The sequence below is a fragment of the Gorilla gorilla genome, chromosome 2 (assembly GCF_029281585.2).
Source record: "Gorilla gorilla gorilla isolate KB3781 chromosome 2, NHGRI_mGorGor1-v2.1_pri, whole genome shotgun sequence".
NCBI classification, from domain to species: domain Eukaryota; kingdom Metazoa; phylum Chordata; class Mammalia; order Primates; family Hominidae; genus Gorilla; species Gorilla gorilla.
The window spans coordinates 111,352,318-111,372,897 of record NC_086017.1 but is presented as its reverse complement, the minus strand read 5'-3'; the positions used below and the strand labels follow the sequence as shown (position 1 = coordinate 111,372,897).

At 39.3% G+C, this 20,580-nt stretch overlaps 1 protein-coding gene across 8 annotated transcripts in view; it reads right to left on the bottom strand.

Moving 5' to 3' along the window:
- Nucleotides 1-20,580, bottom strand: part of TMEM45A (transmembrane protein 45A) — an 87,436-nt gene that overhangs the window by 32,017 nt on the left and 34,839 nt on the right. The gene's annotated exons all lie outside the window — the stretch shown is intronic.

Below are 20,580 nucleotides of genomic sequence, written 5' to 3'. Positions count from 1 at the left end.
CAATTCCAAGTGTTGGTATGGATGTGGACCAGCTAGAACTCTTATACACTGCAGGTGGAAACACAAATAGAACAGCCCCATGGGAAAGCAGCTTGTCACTTTTTATAACATTAAACATACACTTACCATTTGACCCAGCAATCCTCACTAGGTATTTACCCAAGAGAAATGAAAACGATGTCCACACAAAGACTTGTACATGGATCCTCAGAGTAGCTTTATTTATAATAACCCAAACCTGGAAATAACCCATTGACATGTGAATGGATGAACAAACTATGATACATCTCCACAATAAAAAGGGACAAATTACTGATACATGCAAAAACCTGAATTAATCTCAAAAGCATTATGTTACATGAAACAAAACAGACAGTAAAGGGTACTTACTGCATAGTTCCGTTTATATGAAATTCTAATACAGAGAAAACTGTAGTGATAGAAAGCAGATCAGTGGTTGCCTCCAGGTAAAGGGAATAGAATTGACTGCAAAGGGCATTAGGGAACTTTTCAAGGTGATGGAAATATTCTATATATTGATTGTGACAATAATTAGACAACCATATACATTTGCCCAAACTCATCAAATTTTACTCTTAAAAGATGTGAACTTTATTGCATGTAAATTACACTTCAATAAAGCTGATTGAAAAGAAGGGAAGAAATATCACTTCTGCCCTTCCTTCTCTGGAAGGCTGGAACATGGTTATGATGGTTAATGCTTTGGCAATTATCCCAGATTATGCAGATAAGACTCACATCTAGGGGATAGGAGCAGTGCACCTAAAAGAGGCTTATTCCTGAAGACTGTGGATTCACCACTCCATCCCTGCATATCTTATTTTATGTGAGATGGAATCAAACTTTCATCATGTACAAAAGCAAAAAAAACAAATCTACCTTGTATAATAGCAAAAAAAACCACTTAAAACTTCTATATGCCCAAATATTAGCTAACAGTTATTGATTGCTTTCTGTGTACCACTTTTCATTTATGTAAGTGCTCTTCATCTTAACTCCTTTAATCTTCAAAACAAACCTCTGAAATAGGTAATACTATCGCCCCCATTTTACAGATGAAGAAACTGAGATACAGTTAGAGATTAACTAAAATATCCAAGGTTGTGCTGGTGATAAGTAACGGAACCAGAATTCATACCCATCCTTGGCCCTATGCCTCTCCCACAATGGTACCATAAATAAAGTTTTCAAATACATGACAGACAGAAAAAAATATTTGAAATAAATGTAAATGACAAAGGATGAGTACTAGGGAATGTAATTTTTTAATTAGGAATCAATTTGAAAAAGAAAAACTGCTCCCCCATGGGTAAAAAATAAGAACAGACAATTCAACACAAGGCAAAACACTAATTGTCCAATAATCACAAGAAAAGATCCTTGATTCACTAAAAAGCAAAGAAAACCAAATTAAAAACAGGTATTTTTCATCTATTTTATTGCAAAATTTAAAAAATCTATTATATCCAGTGTTGGTGAGGGCATGAGGAAACAAGAACACTCATACACTACAAAAAGTGCAAACTGGCATTACTATTACACTTCGCCAAGAATTTGGCAGTAGCTAGGATAGTTGAAAATGCACATATGACACAATCCAGCAATTCGATGTGTAGTTTGTACTCTCCCAAAATTCCTATACATGCTCTCTTGTATATGTCAAAAAAAGTTCATTACTACAAATGGTTGTAGTAACATAAAATTGGAAATAATCTGAACATCCATCAATAGAGAAATGAATAAATAATATGATGTAATATATATACAACAGAATATAATACTACCAGTAAAAGATTTTTGAATAAAAGAAGTATATCCATATTTATAAACAGGAATTAATTTTGAAAGCATTAGGTTGAGAAATGCAAATTGCAAAACAGTGGTAAACTTCGATGCAATTTATGTACTGTTTTTATTTTTCCATTTTTATTTTAGTGGACATATGATTCAATGGATACATGTGGAGCTTTGTTACCTGGGTATATTGCATCATGCTGAGGTTTGGGGTATGAATGATTCCATCACCCATGTACTAAGCATAGCACCCAACAGTAAGTTTTTCAACCCTTGTCCCCTCCCTCCCTTCCTCCTCTAGTAGTCCCCAGTGTCTATTATTGTCATCTGTGTGCCCATGTATTACCAATGTTTAGCTCCCACTTATAAGTGACAACGTGGTATTTGATTTATTGTACCTGTGTTAATTCACCTAGGATAATGGCTCCAGCTGCAACCATGTTGCTGCAAAGAACATGATTTTCATTCCCTTTTATGGTTGCATAGTATTCCATGATGTAAATGTACCACAAATTCTTTATCCAATCCAGTGAGCACCTCGGTTGGTTCCATGTTTTTGCTATTGTGAATGGTGCTGTGATGAACGTGTGAGTGCATGTGTCTTTTTGGAGATGTTTGTTGACTGAATAGTTTGTGAAAATTTGCTCCCATTCTGTGGGTTGTCTGTTTACTCTGTTGATAGTTTATTTTGCTCTGCAGAAGATCTTTAGTTTAATTAGGTTCCACTTACTGATTTTTGTTTTTGTTGCAATTTCTTTTGGGGACTTAGTCATAAATCCTTTCCCAAAGCCAACATCCAGAATGGTGTTTCCTAGGTTTTCTTCTATGATCCTTCTAGTATTCATATGTCTATGAAATCATAGATGACATAAACAAATGGAAAAACGTTCCATGTTCATAGATTGGAAGAATCAATATCATTAAAATGGCCATACTGCCCAAAGCAATCTACAGATTCAATGTGATTCGTATCAAGCTACCAAGGTCATTTTTTACAGAATTAGAAAATAGTATTCCGAAATTAATATGGAATCAAAAAAGAGCCCAAATAGCCAAAGGAATCCTAAGCAAAAAGAACAAAGCCAGAGGCATCACATTATCTGACCAACTTCAAATTTTACTATAAGACTACAGTAACCAAAACAGCATGTGCTAGTATAAAAACAGACACATAGACCGATGGAACAAAATAGAGAACACAGAAATAAAGCCATGCATGTACAGTCATCTAATCTTTGAGAAAGTCAACAAAAATAAGCTAAGGGGAAAGGACTCCCAATTCAACAAAGGTGCTGGGATAGTTGGCTAGCCATATGCAGAAGAATGAACCTCGACCCCTAGCTTTCACTGCATACAAAAATTAACTCCACTTTGGGAGGCCTAGGTGGGCAGACTGCTCGAGCCCAGGAGTTCAAGACCAGCCTGGGCAACATGGCGAAACCCTGTCTCTACTAAAAATATAAAAAGTTAGCTGGGCATGGTGTCACTTGCATATAGTACCAGCTACACAGGAAGCTGAAGTGGGAGGATCACCTCATCCCAGGAAGGTGAGGCTGCAGTGAGTCATGATTGTGCCATCAAACTCCAGCCTGGGTGACAGGAGTGAGACCCTGTCTCAAAAAAAAAAAAAAAAAAAAAAGGAAAGAAAAGCAAAGAAAAGAAAAAGAAAACAATTGGCTCAAGATGGATTAAAGATTTAAATGTAAGACCTTAAACTATAAGAATCCTAGAAGAAAGCCTACGAAGCACCATTCTGGACATTGGCCTTCATAAAGGATTTTTGACTAAGTCCCCAAAAACAATTGCGACAAAAACAAAAATCAACAAGTGGGACCTACTTAAACTAAAGATCTTCTGCAGAGCAAAATAAACTATCAACAGAGTAAACAGGCAACCTATAGAATGGGAGCAAATTTTCACAAACTATTCAGTCAACACAGGTCTAACACCCAGAATCTACAAGGAACTTAAACAATCGAATGAGCAAAAAACAAATAACCCCATTAAAAAGTGGGCAAAAGACATGAACAGACACTTCTCAAAAGAAGACATACAAGTGGCCAACAGACATATGAAAAAGTGTTCCACGTCACTAACCATCAGAGATATCCAAATCAAAACCATAATGAGATACCATCTCATACCAGTCAGAGGGGCTATTATTAAAGTCAGATAAACAACAGATGCTGGCAAGGCTTTGTAGAAAAGGGAACACTTGTACACTGCTGGTGGGAATGTAAATTAGTTCAGTTCCTGTGGAAAGCATTTGGAGATTTCCCAAAGAACTTAGAACTAACATTTGACCCAGCAATTCCATTACTGGGTATATACCCAAAAGAAAATAAATTGTTCTCCAAAAAGACATATGGAAGGATATCTTTGTGCATTGTTGACAATTGTGAATAAAGCTGCTATTCATATTTATGTGCAGGTTTTTGTATGGATGTTAGTTATCAATTCATTTGAATAAATACTAGGAGCACAATTCTGAATTGTATGGTGCTCCTAGATAATTGTATGTTATCTTTGTAAGACACTGCCACACTGTCTTCCAAACTAGCTGTACCATGTTGCATTCTGACTAGCAACGAATGAGAGTTCTTGTTTCTCCGCATTCTCATCAACATTTTGTGGTGTCAGTATTTTGGATTTTAGCATTCCTGATAGGTGTATAGTAGTATCTGACTGTTGTTTTAATTTGCAATTCCCTGATGACATATGATGATGGGCATCTTTTAATATGCTCATTTGCTATCTGTATGCCTTCTTTGATAAGAAGTCTGTTCAGATCACTTTTTAATTGAGTTGTTTTCATGTGATTGGGTTTCAAGAGCCATTTATATTGTTTAGATATGTGTCTTTTATCAGATTTATGTTTTGCAAATATTTTCCCCAGTCTGTGGTTTGTCTTTTCATTCTCTTGACGGTGTCTTTCACCATTAATATTCAAAAAATGAATCTAGACATAGACCTTTCTTTTTTCATAAAAATTAACTCAAAATGGTGAAAGACACCATTAAGAGAATGAAAAAACAGAAGTTTTAAATTTTAATGAAATCTAACTTTTATATTTTTTCTTTCATGGATTGTACTCTTGATATATTATTTGAAAACCCTTTTCCACACCCAAGAGCAACTAGATTTTCCTCTGTTATCTTCTGGAAGTTTTACACTTTTGCATTTTACATTTAGGTATATAATCCATTTTGAGTTAATGTTTATGAAAAAGGTAAGGTCTATGTCTGGATTCATTTTTCTGCATGTAGATTTGGTGGTTAATTTTATGTGTCAATTTGACTGGGCTAAGAAATGCACAGACAGCAGGTAAAACGTGATTTCTGAGTGTGTCTGAGAGGGCATTTCCAGAAGAGACTGGCATTTGAATTGGTAGACTAAGTAAAGAAGATTGCCTGGGTGGGCATCATTCAATCCATGGAGGGCATGAATAGAACAAAATGGTAGAATAAGGGTGAATTCACTGTCTCTTCTTGAGCTGAGGCATCCATCTTCTCCTGCCCTTGGACATAGGAGCTCCTGGTCCTCAGGGCTTTGGACACTGAGGCTTATACCAGCAGGCCTCCCAGTTATCAGGCCTTCAGATTTAGGCCTCCATAATTGTGTGAGTCCATTCCCATAATGGATCCCCACATATACATATACATATACATATACATATACATATACATATACATATACATATACATATGCATATACATATCCTATTGGGTTCTGTTTCTCTGGAGAACCCTAATACTGTGGGCATACAGTTGTTCAGCTCCACCTGTTAAAAAGACTTATTTTTTCACTACTGAATTGCCTTTGCCCCTTTGTCAAAGATCAGCTGACTGTATTATGTGGGTAAATTTCTGGGCTATCTATTCTCTTCTATTCACCTATTTGTCTGTTCTTTCACCAACACCATACTTTCTTGATCACTGAAGCTTTAAAATAAGTTTTGAAGTCAGGTAGTATCAGTACTACGATTCTGTTCTTCTCTTTCAATATCACGTTGGCGTATTCTGGGTCCTTTGTCTGTCCATATAAACTTTAGAATCAGTTTAATATCCACAAAGTAACTTGCTGGGATTTTGACTGGGATTGCATTGAATCTATAGATCAAGTTGGGAAGAAATGACATCTTAACAATATTGAGCCTTCCTGTTCATAAACAGAATAGAATATTTCTCCATTTATTTAGATCTTTGATTTTTTGCATAAGAGGTTTATGGTTTTCCTCATATAGATCTTATATATATTTTGTTAAATTTATATCTAAATCTTTTCCTTTTCGGTGCTAATGTAAATGATGTTGTATTTTTAATTTTGAATTCCAGTTGTTCATTGTTGGCATATAGGAAAGCATTTGACTTTTGTATTTTTTTAATTTTATATCTTTTTGTTAACTTTTATATATTAATCTTGTCACCTAAAACATTGCTAAAAATCACTTAGTTCCAGGAAGGGTTTTGCTGCTATTGTTGATTCTTCGGGATTTTCTACATGAACAATTATGCCATCTGTGAACAAAGAGAGTTTTCTTTCTTCCTTCCCAGTCTGTACACTTTTTATTCCCTTTTATCATATTACTGCATTAGCTAAGACATCCAGTAGGATGTGGCATAGGAGTGATGACACGGGACATTTTGTGTTGTTCCCAGTCTTAAGGGGAAAACACCTAGTTTCTCACCACTAAAGTATGATGTTGGCTGTAGGTTTTCTGTAGATATTCTGTATCAAGTTGAGAAAGTTCTCTATGCCTAGTTTGCTGCTTTCTGTTTGTTTTGTTTTGTGTTTAACTTATCTTTTAAAAAAGAAAGACCTAGGAAAGGTTTAGAGCCAAATAATAGAAGACCCTGAATGCCAGTTTCAGAAATTTAAACTTTATCCTATGAACAATAAGAAGCAATAGAATATTTTTGAGCAAAGACGGGATATGACAGGGATATACAACTCTCTGCTGACAGCCCTTAAACCATCCCATAATACAAGAATCTAGTTTCTATTTGAAGACATCCAGAAAGGTAAATTCCTCCAAGTGCTTTAATAACCCATTCTGATGACAAACAAATCTCACTCCCTATTGACCTTTCCTTATAGCAAACTTGAATCCCTTATAGGTCCCAGGAAAGATGCAGAACATTCTTCAGTGTTGATGAACTGCTTCAAAGGCAGGACTCCCAAACCCGGTATTACTCTACTGGCTCCCAACCCAGAAGAGAAAGCTGTTTCTCTGTTTCTCTTTGGTTCAGCGCAGTCACAGGCACCCAGTGGGCCTGACAAGTTTACAAAACAATGTACAGTCAAAATGCAGTGACCACACCTGAATCAGCAGGGCTGACACATTCACTTGCATCACAGCTTCTAAAGGAGAGAGTTGCTATTGTCAAGAGCTCTGTGACAATGACACCTGAGTGAACGTTTGGCTATCTCCTGGGCCAATCTACAGAGAATGCCCTGTGGCCCTGTTCTTATGGCCTCGCCTTCTTTGCCTCTTCTTTACTCCTCTTCCTGTCATCCTGCTCTTCTCTCTCCTTTCTGTCTTCTGCCCAACACAACCAATTCTCAGGAGGACACTGGAGCGTATTTTGGGTTCTGAGCAAATTCTCTACAAGAGCACAGGGACCACCTTGGGAAGGAAAGCCACTCCTAGATAGGATTCCAAAATGGCTTTGTTTGGATTTCCTTGTGTGTGGAAGGTGGAAGACAAGGGCAATCAATGGAGGCCCAGAGAGCAAAAACAAGGAAATGATTTGCCAACTGAGGCTAATAGATCTCTGAGTTCCCAAAGCTCAAAGGTGCACAAACTATACCAGCATCCGGTTCTCCCCACCCCTCAGCTCCCTGTTGCCCACTAGAAGACGTCTTTCCCCCAGAGGTTACACCATGAAATTCAATCTAACCTCATTTTCGTTTAAAAACCTATTCTGGCCAGGCATGGTGGCTCATGCCTGTAATCCCAGCACTTTGGGAGGCCAAGGTGGACGGATCACCGGAGGTCAGGAGTTTGAGACCAACCTAGCCAACATGGTGAAACCCCGTCTCTACTAAAAATACAAAAATTAGCCAGGCGTGGTTGTGGGGTGCCCGTAATCCCAGCTACTCAGGAGGCTGAGGCAGTAGAATCACTTGAACCTGGGAGGCGGAAGTTGTAGTGAGCCGAGATCGTGCCATTGCACTCCGGCCTGGGCAACAACAGCAAAACTCCATCTCAAAAAAAATCCCCACTTCCTCCTTCCCCCTATTGCCAAAATACAAACAAATATGATTGAATCTAGGCCTTTCACCTTGGGACAGGCTGGGGTGTGGGGCCAGGGTTTGGGCCTCTGGTTTTTCCCACTATTATCAGCCCAACCATCTATCCAGTGGACCTGCATCGGAAGGGACAATGTGAGACATCAGAGAAAGGAGACAATTTTTAACCTGAGGAAGACTGTCATGCCCTGGGCAAAGCTGTTGGTGAATTTCTGGCTTTGTTGAGAGGAAATTCAGTTTTTTTTAAGAATAAGTGCCTCTAAGGTTCTTCAGAGGTACGTGTGAGAATAAGCAGGGTTCCTGCCTGACTGCTTATTTATTCATTTCTTAATTCCTCCATGGATCCATTCATGCTTTCAACAAATATTTATTAAACAACTATGATATGCCAGTTATAGTTCTAGCCATTGCGGACAGGACATAGACAAGGTCTTTGCTCTCATGAAACTTATCTTTTAGTGTAGGAAGACAGATAGGAAACAAGAATTCTAGGACATTTAAACTCAAATTGTGGCACTCACACCAGCAGTGGCTACACCAAGTGGGAGCTGGTTGGAAATACAGACTCTCATGGGCCACCTAGACCTACCAAATCAGAATCTCTTTTAACCAGATCCCCAAGTGACTCATATGCACATTAAAGTTTGAGAAACACTGATCCAGGATGGAATTTCTCAACAATGGCACTATTGACATCTAAGATCAGATAATTCTTTACTTCCTTGGTGCAGGGGCAGGGTGAGGGGTTCTGTGCATTGTAGGATGTTTAGTAGCCTCCTTGGCTTCTAACTACAAGATGCTGGCAGTACCTTCCCCCTAGATGTGACAACCAAAAATTCCTATGGATATTGATAAATGTCCCCTGGGGGGCAAATTCTCACTCTTGTCACTAGTTAAGAAACATTGGTCTAGGAGAACCTTGGTGAAATCCCCTTAACGTCAAGGCTTTTTTTCCCCTTTTCTCTTAGGAAAAAACAATGTAACAAACTTAGCTGTTAACTATTTTATCCAACTAAGTACAACCAAGATCATGTTCACTTTTTTCAAAAGATAAGGTACAGCAACTAATAGAACAAACAGAACATCATTTGGAAAAAATGAAGTTTGCACAATTCCCATGAGAAAACTTTCACACAAAAGTCACTCAAGTTTGTGGTTTAATATTACTACTAAGGATAAAGAGACTTAGTATTAAATATGCATATATGAGGCCAAGGACTTATGATTGGATGTCATCACTACCAATTATATTTGCACTAGGTACAGTCATACAAAGGTCTAGAATATCTCCCCTTTTTGAAAGAGCTGGCCAATTAGACATAATGCCCCACGTCCACCCTCAAATACTGGAAGTAGGGCAGGGAGAAGTTTGTGAAAAACAAATAAATCACATAAGCAGAGTCTGAAGCCAATGAGGTGATATCAAAACATTGTGCAATTTTGACTGGAATGGAGGGGAAAAGCCAACAGAATAACTCTGGTCTCTCAGTCTCTTGGTGTTGGGAAATTTATAGTTCATTGTTAATTTTTAATTAATTTCTTAAAAAAATAGGCCCAGCCATTCAAAACCAGCCTGGCCAACATGGCAAAACCCCGTCTCTACTAAAAATACAAAAACTAGCCAGGCGTGGTACCTGTAATCCCAGCTACTCGGAAGGCTGAGGCAGGAGAATCCTTTGAACCCGGGAAGCGGAAGTTGTAGTGAACCGAGATTGCACCACTGTACTCCAGCCTGGGTGACAGAGTGAGACTCCATCTCAAAAAAAAAAAGGCCCAGCCAAGGAAATAGTGCCTCCTGATTTTAGCAAGTGCCTGTGACAAGTTAACACACAAAATAATTTCAGCCAGTGGTAAAATAACCCAGGACAACGTGATAGAGAGCTCAGGCTCAGTTTGAGGGGGCGAGAACAGTGGTTCCTATTGGGAAGTGCAGAGCTGAGCTGAGCAGAAGAATCAAGGCTATGGCAGGGAGTGCATGTGTGAGGTGTGTGAGGTCATCAGCCCAGTCCTGCCCTCAAGGACATCTGGTTTCTTGGCTCTAATTCCCAGAAGAAACAGCTTATCTTAAAGACATCTGGTGGCTTGCCAGAATTATTCACAGCCAGTGAATGGTAGAGTGCAGAAATGGAATCCAGTTCTCTGGGGTGCTGGAGGACAGCACACTTTCTACAGCACCAAATACCCCTGGTTTAATTTCCCACTGCTGGTCTAACAAATTACCACTAATTACAACTCAAGTTTATTATCTTACAGTTCTAGAGGTCAGAAGTCTGAAATGGGTCTCACAGATGGAGAATCAAGGTGCTGGCAGGGCCACGTTCCCTCTCGGGGCTGCAGGGGAGAATCCCTTTCCTTGCCTTTTCCAGCTTCTAGATGCCTCCTGTGTTCCTGGGTTCCGGGCCTCTTCCTCCATCTTCAAAGCCAGCAGCATGGCATCTTCAAATCTCTCTCACTGACTCTGACCCCTTCTCCTTTTGCCACATCTCCTTCTTCTGAGTCCGATCCTCCTGCCTCCCTCCTTATGAGAACCACTGGGCCTACCTGAATAATCCAGGTAATCTCTCCAGCCCCAAATCCTGAACTTTAATCATGTCTGCGAAATCCTTTTGACTGCGTCAAGTAACATACTATCTGTTTCCAGAAAATAAAATATGGACATCTCTGAAGGCCATTATTCAGCTTATCACAACCCTCTTAGGAATGACAGTCAGACCGAGGATCTCTAACAAGCATGAAAACAAAAAAATTTTTAAATCGCCAACAGAAGAGGGGAAGAAGAGAACAGGAATAAAAGGAATCTCTATAGACTCAGGTTCCAAGTCAGCCTGGGAGACAGAAGAGCAAAGTGTTGTCCAGGTCTCACATTTGGCTTGAACAGCTCATAAAAAATACCAGTATATAGGGCCCAATCTCTAGAGACTCTCCTTCAATTAGTCTGAGTGGACCCAGGCGTCATTTTTTTAAGACCTCAGATTCTAGAATCAGACTACTCTAATACAAAGACCACTGTGCGCTTGACATTGGGCATGTTATTTAACTTTGCCTCAATTTCTCCTATAAAATGAGAATGACAATATCAATAAAACTACCTTATAAAGCTGAGGATAAGCAGACATAATACAAGTAAAGTTCTTGCCACACAGTAGGCACTGCCTCATGTCATAGGTTTGTTTCTCCTTCAAATGCCTCAAAGCTCTCCAGAGGGGTGTCTTCTTCCTCAGGCAGGAACCCAAAGGGATTTCTGTGTGTCTCAGTGTGAAGGGTGGGGCTGGGAGGCACGCTGAGCTCAGGCTCCCCTGCCCTGCCTGGTTGTGATGGGTTCCAGAAGTGCTCACCCCAGTGTGCCAAGGGAAGGGCAAAGTTGCAGCCTTCTCATGGGAGTGCACAAAAACAGGAGTGTGTAGGAAGAAACAATCAGAAAGGCTGGAGCTGGGGGTGGAAAAGGTGTGGTTTGCTGTGCTGTGCAGACGTGAGGAATGCTAAGAGCCATCTGATAGTGATCAAAGCTTAGCTGTCTACTAGAGCCATGATTCTCAGCCTGGATGCCTATGCAAAACATCTGGGAGAACCATAAAAAATATGCACGGTATCTGATCCCAACCCAGAACCTATTAAATCAGAGTCTCTTGGGGTAAGGCCTGGGAATCTTTTTTTTTTCTTTTGTAAGATCTCCAGATTATTCTAGTCAACTGAAATTGAAACCGTGGGTCCCCTATCTTAGAGCTGTGCCTAAGCTTGGTTGACCTCGCCAACTGCATCACTAAGTGAAGGAAGGGAGGGGAGAGAGAGGCCAGTAATGACTGGGCTCCTATCATGTACCAAGACATTTTACATGCACCCATTAATTTAATCATCATAATTATTATCCCCACTTTAAAGATAATGAGAAAGAGCTGCATTTCATAGGGATTATAATGCAACTCACAATAATGTTGTCACGGAACCAAGACTGAGCCCCAAGTCTATGTCCAAAAAGGAACAAAGGAAGAAAAATGGCATTTATCAAATACCCATCTCTCTAGGAGCTGCATAGCATCCTCTTGATTCCATGAGGTACTATTTTTCTCCCCATTTAACATTTGACAAGAGAGAGACTTAGAAAGGCTGAAAAACTTGCCCAGGTCAAACAGCTTACAAATGGCAAAGCTGGGATCTTAATTCAGGCCTGTCAATCTCTAAACTCCCATCTTCTCTTTCATCATTTCCACCCATCTCCATGCCTCAAAAACTCATCGTAACAACTATAACAACCGTAACAAGAACAATGAACAATTATCAAATGCTGGCTATGTATCAAACACTGTACTGACAGGTTTCTATGTATTATCCTAGGAAAATAAAGCGATCATGGCATAAAGACAAAGCAGTTGGTTGTTTAGACTCAGGTTACTCAACAAATGGCATATGGGCCAGCCGCATCACTTGAGAGAGTCAGAGCTCAGAATCTGCATTTTTAAAAGATCCCTTAAGTACATTAAAGCTGGAAAAGCCTGCTGTAGATGACTGTTGTTCTGGTTTTTATCTTTCCAAAAAGTTGTTATAGTAATGTGTAGGTACAGCCTAAGACTCTCCAGTTATCAGGCCTTACAAGGAACCAGCCAAAGATGCAGAAAGAGCCAAGTGCTTCTGTTCTCTGGTTTAACATGATGTCGGGGAGAGCAGGAGGCAACAAAATACCTTTTCATAAATACAGCTCTTTTTCTCTGAGTGTTCCAGGGTGTTGATCTGTAGGCACACACCATTTGACTCCAAGTACTCTGAGCAGAGATCACTCCTTAACAGGACAAATTATGCTGAATGTGAGACTTGCTAATAGTCCTATGAAAGCAAGAATGGGATAAAGCAGCACTTCTCAAACTTGAGTAATGTGAAGATCTTCAAAAAAGGAAAAAAATTATTTTTTCAGAGTCAGTATGTTGGCCCAAATCACTTCTATTATAAACTTTCTTAAATAGTAGAAGTATTTACATGGATAACTGTAAAAATGAAACAAATTTACAAATTAAGCAAAACTACAAACCTAGCAAAAATCAAATAAACGAATGCATCTCAAATATAACAAAAAATGATTTTTGCTAAAATAAATTGCCAGCATCATTATGGTACTGGCAGCTACAAAGCATCATCTTTTTGGTACAGAATATGTAATTACTGTATGCCCCAAATTGGGGCATAAATCTCTATTCAATTCTCTATTCAAGCTAATAATTACTGAAAAGTTATTTGGCATATTAAGCCCATCTTCTCTCTTCCTTAACCCTTGATAATTAAAGCAGTGCTGCTTACTACCATCATGATAGCAATTCAATTGCTCTAGTTGATTCTCTATTCAAGCTAATAGGCACTGAAAAGTGACTTGGCATATTAAGCCCATCTTCTTTCTTCCTTAACCCTTGATAATTAAAGCAGTGCTGCTTGCTATCCACATGATCCTAAATACAAATGCAAACTCCAGCTCTGAGTTCATTGATTTAACTTCAATAGATGATCATCTAGGTGATCCAGATATACTTATAATGTTTCTCAATCATTATTGAGATAAAAATGCTGTTATATTATTATAATAGAAAGCTTGCAGACCATGCACACACACACACACACACACACATACACTCACGCAGACACACACAAAAGAACATGTCAGCACATTTCCAGGAGTTTATCAGTCCCAATTTGGGAAACGCTGAGATAAATAATTAGGAAAAACTATAATGAAATAATTAATGAGGGAAAATTACTCTTTACAGAAATATTTCAATGCATAAATGCAAGAAGAAATGATCGAATTTAGAATTTTACATACCCTAATAAATTAATAGAGTCAAACAATGTTAATCAAAGGCTGCTGACATCTGAAAGAGAGACAACTCAACAAGATACACCCAATGTATTTTTGCAGAAAAAAAAAAGCCTGGGTGTGATGCAAACTATTTATATAATTACTAATTTATGGGACATACAGGGACAAAGGAACATTTAAATTATATCATGGGAATGCAATCAGTAAAATCCAGATGATGCAAAATTCTACAGGACAAAATAGTTTCTGCAACAGATGAACTTAAAGAAAAACAAAAAAAGAGATAAAGAACAAATCCACAGATCAAAAGAGACTTCTGAGTCGTATCTGTAATTGCAAAGTATGGGCTTTATCTGGATCCTAATTCAAACAAAAATAATTCAGGATGTTTAATTTCATATGGGTCCTAATAGTATTCCATATACATTTTTTAAAGAATCTTTATTTTATAAAGATATATACTAAAATATTATGGATCAAATAATGTGATAAGTTGGATTAGCTTCAAAATTGTGATGGTTAATTTTATGTGTCGATTTGGTTAAAACATAACTCAGCTTTTGGTCAAAAACCAGTCTAGATGTTACAGTGAATATATTTTTAGATATTATTAACATTTAAATCAGTAGACTTTGAGTAAAGCAGATTACCCTCTATACCGGTGAATGGAGGCTGGAGGGGCAGGAGTCATTCAATCAGTCGAAGGTCTTAAAAGACTGAGGTCTTCTCTAGGATGAATGAATTCTCCCTCGAAACTGCCTTTGGTTTTGCGATTGCAACATCAACTACCCCCTGGGTCCCCAGCTCCAGGCCAGCAGATTTCAGACTTGCCAGCCCCTGAAAATTGTGTGAGACAATTCCTAAATCTCCCTCTCCACATCCCACACGCAACCTTTTGGTTATGTCTCTCTAGAGAACCCTAACTTATACAAATATTATCTGGGAGACAGGAGAAATAGATGGAAGAATAGATAAAACAAAGTTGGCATGAGTTAGTAATTGTTGTTGAAATGGGGTAATCAGTATGTTATACTATTCTATTTTTATATATACTTGAAATTTTCCATTTAAAAAGTTGGGAAGGATAAAAAGAGATGGAAGAGCCAAGGAGCAGAGACACGGTCTTTCTGTACAGGGTCTGTACACGTAAACATGTTGTTCTGATAGAACAAAATATCAGAAATCAAGGTTGGCCTAGCATGGTGGCTCACGCCCATAACCCCCAGCACTTTGGGAGGCCGAGGCATGTGGATCACTTGAGCTCAGGAGTTTGAGACCAGCCTGGGCAACATAATGAAACCCCATATGTACAAAAAAATACAAAAGTTAGGCATAATGGCACGTGCCTGTAGTCCCAGCTACTCAGGAGGCTGAGGTGGGAGAATCTCTTGAGCCTGGGAGGCAAAGGTTGCAATGAGCTAGATCACTCCACTGCACTCCATCCTGGGTGACAGAGTGAGATCCTACCACAAAAATAAAAGTAAAAATAAAGGCTGGCCTGAGAAATCTGAGGTTTTGACTCCAAGACTCACAAGGGAGCAGTTACAACCCAAAGGTCTAGTCTTGGAGGTGATTCTTCTCTTGATCTTGAACTTCCAGTCTGATTTAGGCTGTTCCCACTATGCCCCCACAGCGCTTGCACATCCCCTCGCTGCAGCATGGCCTCCCACACTATGCTGAGATGACCTCTTTGAGTCTCCATCTCTTCCCGCTACCCAGGAGCTGCTTATTTATTCAAGCACCAAGCTTGCACTTTAAAATGTTAAATGACTGAATCAAGGCTATGCTGAGTGTGGGACTAGCTAATGCCCAGTGAAAGAAAGAATGAGGTAAAGCAGTGTTTCTCAAACTCATATGCTACTGCCTTCTAGCCCCTGTTTTTTTTCTGTTAATTGTTAAAGCCTACAACTAATTGCTTCATTTTTAATTTCTTCATGTTCTCTGACTTTAAATCCCCCCGCACAACCAAACATTTGAGGTCTTACGGGGGAAAGGAGTGTTTGTGTGGAAACAATGGCATTCACCACCATACAACTTTATAAAATGAACCTTCAAAATTCTTGTCCTTGGTAGGAGAGAAAAGCCCATCCAACAAATAGGAGCTTCACTTGCAGTGCTTTCTTTCCAATCTCCTATAAAACAGAAACTAGCTGACCCTTAAGGCCTCATATGAAAGTCATTTTTTTACATTGCTCTGCCCTTATGGAAACAGAATTTTTAATGTGAATGTTCATTAAAATAAGCTGTTTCTTTGGCTCTGTCATAGTGTTCTGCATGCTTTTGGAATAAATTCATTGATTCTACAATCAGAATTTAAAATCCTAGGATACTTCATTTATAAATTAAATAAATGATTTAAAAAACAGCACAATGCCAGCTTTTCTTTTAAACTTAGCTTATAGAGGGAGAAGGAAACTGCGTTTAAAAAAAAGAGACAGAGCTGAGCAGCTAAATTCCAATCTCCTTTAAATTCAAATTTAGACAAGAAAAGGTGGAGAGTTTCTAGTCTGCCATGCTTCTTGGAAAATGTTCTGACTCCTGTACAGAAAAAAACAAGGGGTCCAAGTGAGCTGAAGTCTCCTTCCATCCTGCCTCCTCCTCTGTCCCTTGATTTCACCCTTAAAGTCATTACTTCAGCCCCAAGAAATCCCCACCTTCGATTCTGCCCTCACTTCACAGAAGGTCAGGTATACAAATTCATGACAAAACCTCAAAGTAAATGAAAATGAACCAAGAGAATAAATCAACAACTTCCTCCTGGGCTGCCACTGCCCAAGTTGGGTTGCACACCCCTGAGGGAGAACAAGGATCCCTGAGAAAACCAAATATAGAGCCTTACAGCCTTAGAGATGCGAAAGATTCCCAGAAAATGCATCAGTAATCTATGTTGACAGTCATGCTGGAATACAACCCATGTTTTTAGTTCCTGTCCTTCAACCCTTGGCACCACTGTGGACACCTGAAGGTAGAGTGACCACACTTAGCAACAACAAAAGTGTAGAACACCCAGTGAAATTTAAATTTCACATAAACAACAGGTAGTTTTTGAGCACAAGTATGTTCCATATAGTGCACGTGTTGTTTATTCAAAATTCAAATTTCACTAAGCATTCTGCATTTTATGTGGTGATCCGTGAAGGGATTTCCACTGGGTAATGAACACTGCAACAGCTCAGGGTGAAGATTTCTCAAGCGACACCAGTCTTATCTGGTGTCCTGAGTTGTCTTGGTTGTGACTTCCGGATATTTTCAAATCTCTATTTGAACATCCTATGCTTTTCTGAATTACACCCGGGCTATTCCTGAACCAAAAGTGGTCCTGTGCCTCATTAATACAATTAGAAATTTGGTCTAAAATGTTAGTGGTTCCATCAGGTGAACTGAAGATTCCTCGGCCAAAGTTGCATTGCAAGAGGTCATCATGAACTGGTATATCTTTCTTCTCAATCAACAGATACTAAAACACCCACAATAAAATTGCAGGACAGGATGGAGAGAGATCTGGAAATCTTCAGATGTTAAAAATAGGTCTATTTCATATTTCATAAGGTTGGAACCCTTGGTCAAGGACAGTTTCCAATGTTTCTCCCAACCTCGTCACAATTCCCAGCATTCTGTAACCACAGTCACTGAATCATTAGTTTTTTACTGGTTCTGAGCAAATAGAAAAAAAGGCCAAAGTCTTGGGCCCAAAGTAAGAAGGACTACCATGAGGGTAGCTGAGAATGATGGCACTATATTCACCTTGTTCCTTTGAATAGATTTTTAAAATATAGTATACAAGACATTTGAACTCTTGTTGGAGTTTTGTTTCTTTTCTTGTCATCAAATACTGCAGTAATCTATAGACATTTCAGTCACCATAAGGGAGTTTTTGAAATACTTTTTTATTGACCCTCATTTATTCTCACTTTACAAATATCTATTGTGCACTAACTCTGGACCAGGTGTCATAGTCCTCTCTTGTTGACTAACTGCTACACACTACATCTTCCAAAGAGATCAATAGAAAGAAAGGCGGTCTCTTGCTCAGTCATTCCTGATGTAGGTGGTGTCCCAAAAAGCATATATATTATAATTTTAAATTACATTTATGTATTTTAAATACCTATTTTAAAATACTGACATAAATAGAGGATATGAGATTTTTACGTCTTCATCCAAAAAATTCAGAAACTTGATTATAGCCACATGGACTCACTTTGTGCCTGTGACTGCAAATATAAAAGCCAACCTTGAACCAGATTCTTCCTTCCACTTAAAGCTTCCTAATTTGCAAAGGACCTTGCTTAATTACCTAGGGGACTCTAAGACAGTCTGTTCTTTGTAGCTTAATTTGTTGGAGTTGTGACCAGTCTGTTGCAATCTAAAACTAATGGATTTCGAAAGAGAAAAGAAAATCTAGAATTTCTTTGGCAGATAATATTTTTTCCATCTAAAATAACAAAGTTCTTTACGGCTAACTTGCCTTAAGTCTATCTGCAGTACTATCTAAAGAACCCAACCCCAAGGGGTACAAATTACTTTTAGCCTCATGGTGTCAACTGATGAGAAAACTAAGGCTTAGAAAAGATAAATGACTTCTTGAAAAGGTTCCCACAGCTAGTTTAATTGCAGAGCTGGGATTTGAAGCTAGTTTGATGGATGCCAGAACCTGAGCTCTTGTTAATATTCTTTCTTCCCTGAGAGGTAGTGGCCCTTAGCATTTAAAGAATGATGACTCAAGTATGCCTGGCCCAGAAGAAAATGCAAGGCAAGAGTAGAAATATGGGAAGATGGCTGAAGATGAGACTTTAAGCGCTCCTCAAGCTAAAGAGGCTGGCAGTAGAACATGCTTCTCTGCAAACGGTGTCATTGCCCATAGAAGGAAAAGGTAAAGGTGAAAAGTGAGAGACGTCCAGAAGCTCCCAGTACACAGCTCCTCTGCCAGCAGCAGGGTGCTATCAGGGAAGTTACACGGGCTAAATGGTATTTCAGGAAGATTAATTTGGCAGCGTCACACAGAGTATATGAAAGGGAGAAAGAGGCTGGAGGCAAGGAAACTAGTTAAGTGGCTGCTGCAGACGCTCATTTCCCAGATGGTGAGTCTGAGTCAGAGCCGCGGGAGAGAACAAGGAATCAAGGAACAAATGTGAGTGTTATTCACTACCCACCATGAAGGAAGAACAGACCAGCCCCGGGACCTCCAAGGGCAGGACTGTGGTCAGTGACGCTTCTGAGGCAGAGAGAAGAAAGGAAGGAAAAGTGCTTCCAGAGCCAGTACTACTTGTCGCATCCCTGCAGCCTAGAGCACGTGCCTGTCTGCCTGTCTCCCCGTACCACAAGCTCTGAAAAGTCAGGGGACCCTTCATGGGTCTGTTTCTCCCCATTGCTGACCACAAGTGTTTGGGAATCTCAAGAAATACTCCCCGGAAGGCTGTTTCCTCTACCTGGAATGCTCTGTCTCCACTTTTGGCTGGAAACTCTGTGGGAAGAGCCTCCCTCAAGGCACAGCACAAATGTGTCTTCCTCAGCGAGGCCTTCCATGGGCCAGCTGAATGAAGTTAGGTCTTCTCATTTTCCTTTCCATAGAAACTTGTCTTCACAGTATGCATCACAATGTGTAATTCTGTATTTGTTGTTTTTTACATTTATTTTTAAAATATCTTTCTGTTGCTGTTGTTGCTTTTCTACCTTCCCCCCATCAGACATAAGCTCCACAAAGTGATGCCCAACAGAAACACAGTGCAAGACACATATGTAATTTTAATTTTTCAGTAGCCACATTTTTAAAAGTAAAAAGAAACCAGTGAAATTAAGCTTAATAATATATTTTATTTAACCAAATATAGCCAAAATGTTGTCATTTAAATATGTGCTCAATAGAAAAAAATTATTAATGAGATAGTTGGCATTCCATTTTTTTCTCTTTTTCTTTTTTTTTTTAGAGACAAGATCTTGCTTTGTTGCCCAGGTTGGAGTGCAGTGGCTCAGTCATAGCTCACTGCAGTCTCAAACTCCTGGACTCAAGGTATCCTCCTGCCTCAGTCTCCCAAATAGCTAGGACTACAGGCACACATTGCCACACCCGGCTAATTTCTTTATTTTTTTAAAGACAAGGTCTCACTATGTTGCCCAGACTTGTCTCCAACTCCTGGCCACAGCGATCCTCCTGCTTCTGCCTCCCAAAGTGCTGGGATTACAGGTGTGAGCCACCATGCCTGGCCTTTTTTTCTTTTTGTACTAAGTCAACATTTCCAGACTTGTGTGGAAATTAAGACCACGTACTAGGAATTTAAAAGCAAGACTGCCATTTATAAAAATGTCATTGCAGGAAGGAAGGTGAGCTTACTGGTCAGCAATTGAAGACCACCTCAGAAACCCATCAAAGACTGGCTTTGTATAGGAAAAGCCTCCACAGACTCAAAATGCCTCTAGTCTCCTGCCCATAGGAAAGCATGCCCTGGAAATGGTGTGGGGACAAGGTGGAGTGTTAACTACCCCAACTTCTGTGTGTATTTCACACTTACAACACATCTCAATTGGGACTAGCTACATTTCAGTTGTTCAATAGCCACATGTGGCTCGTGGCTACGATATTGGACAATGTAAAACTTGCAGGATGCCTGACAAATATTACTTACCTAATAAAGAGCTGATGTATGAAGGCAGGGGAAAGGGAAAAGAGAAGGAAAAGAGGAAGAGAAAAAAGATAGATGGGAAGGAAAAAGAAA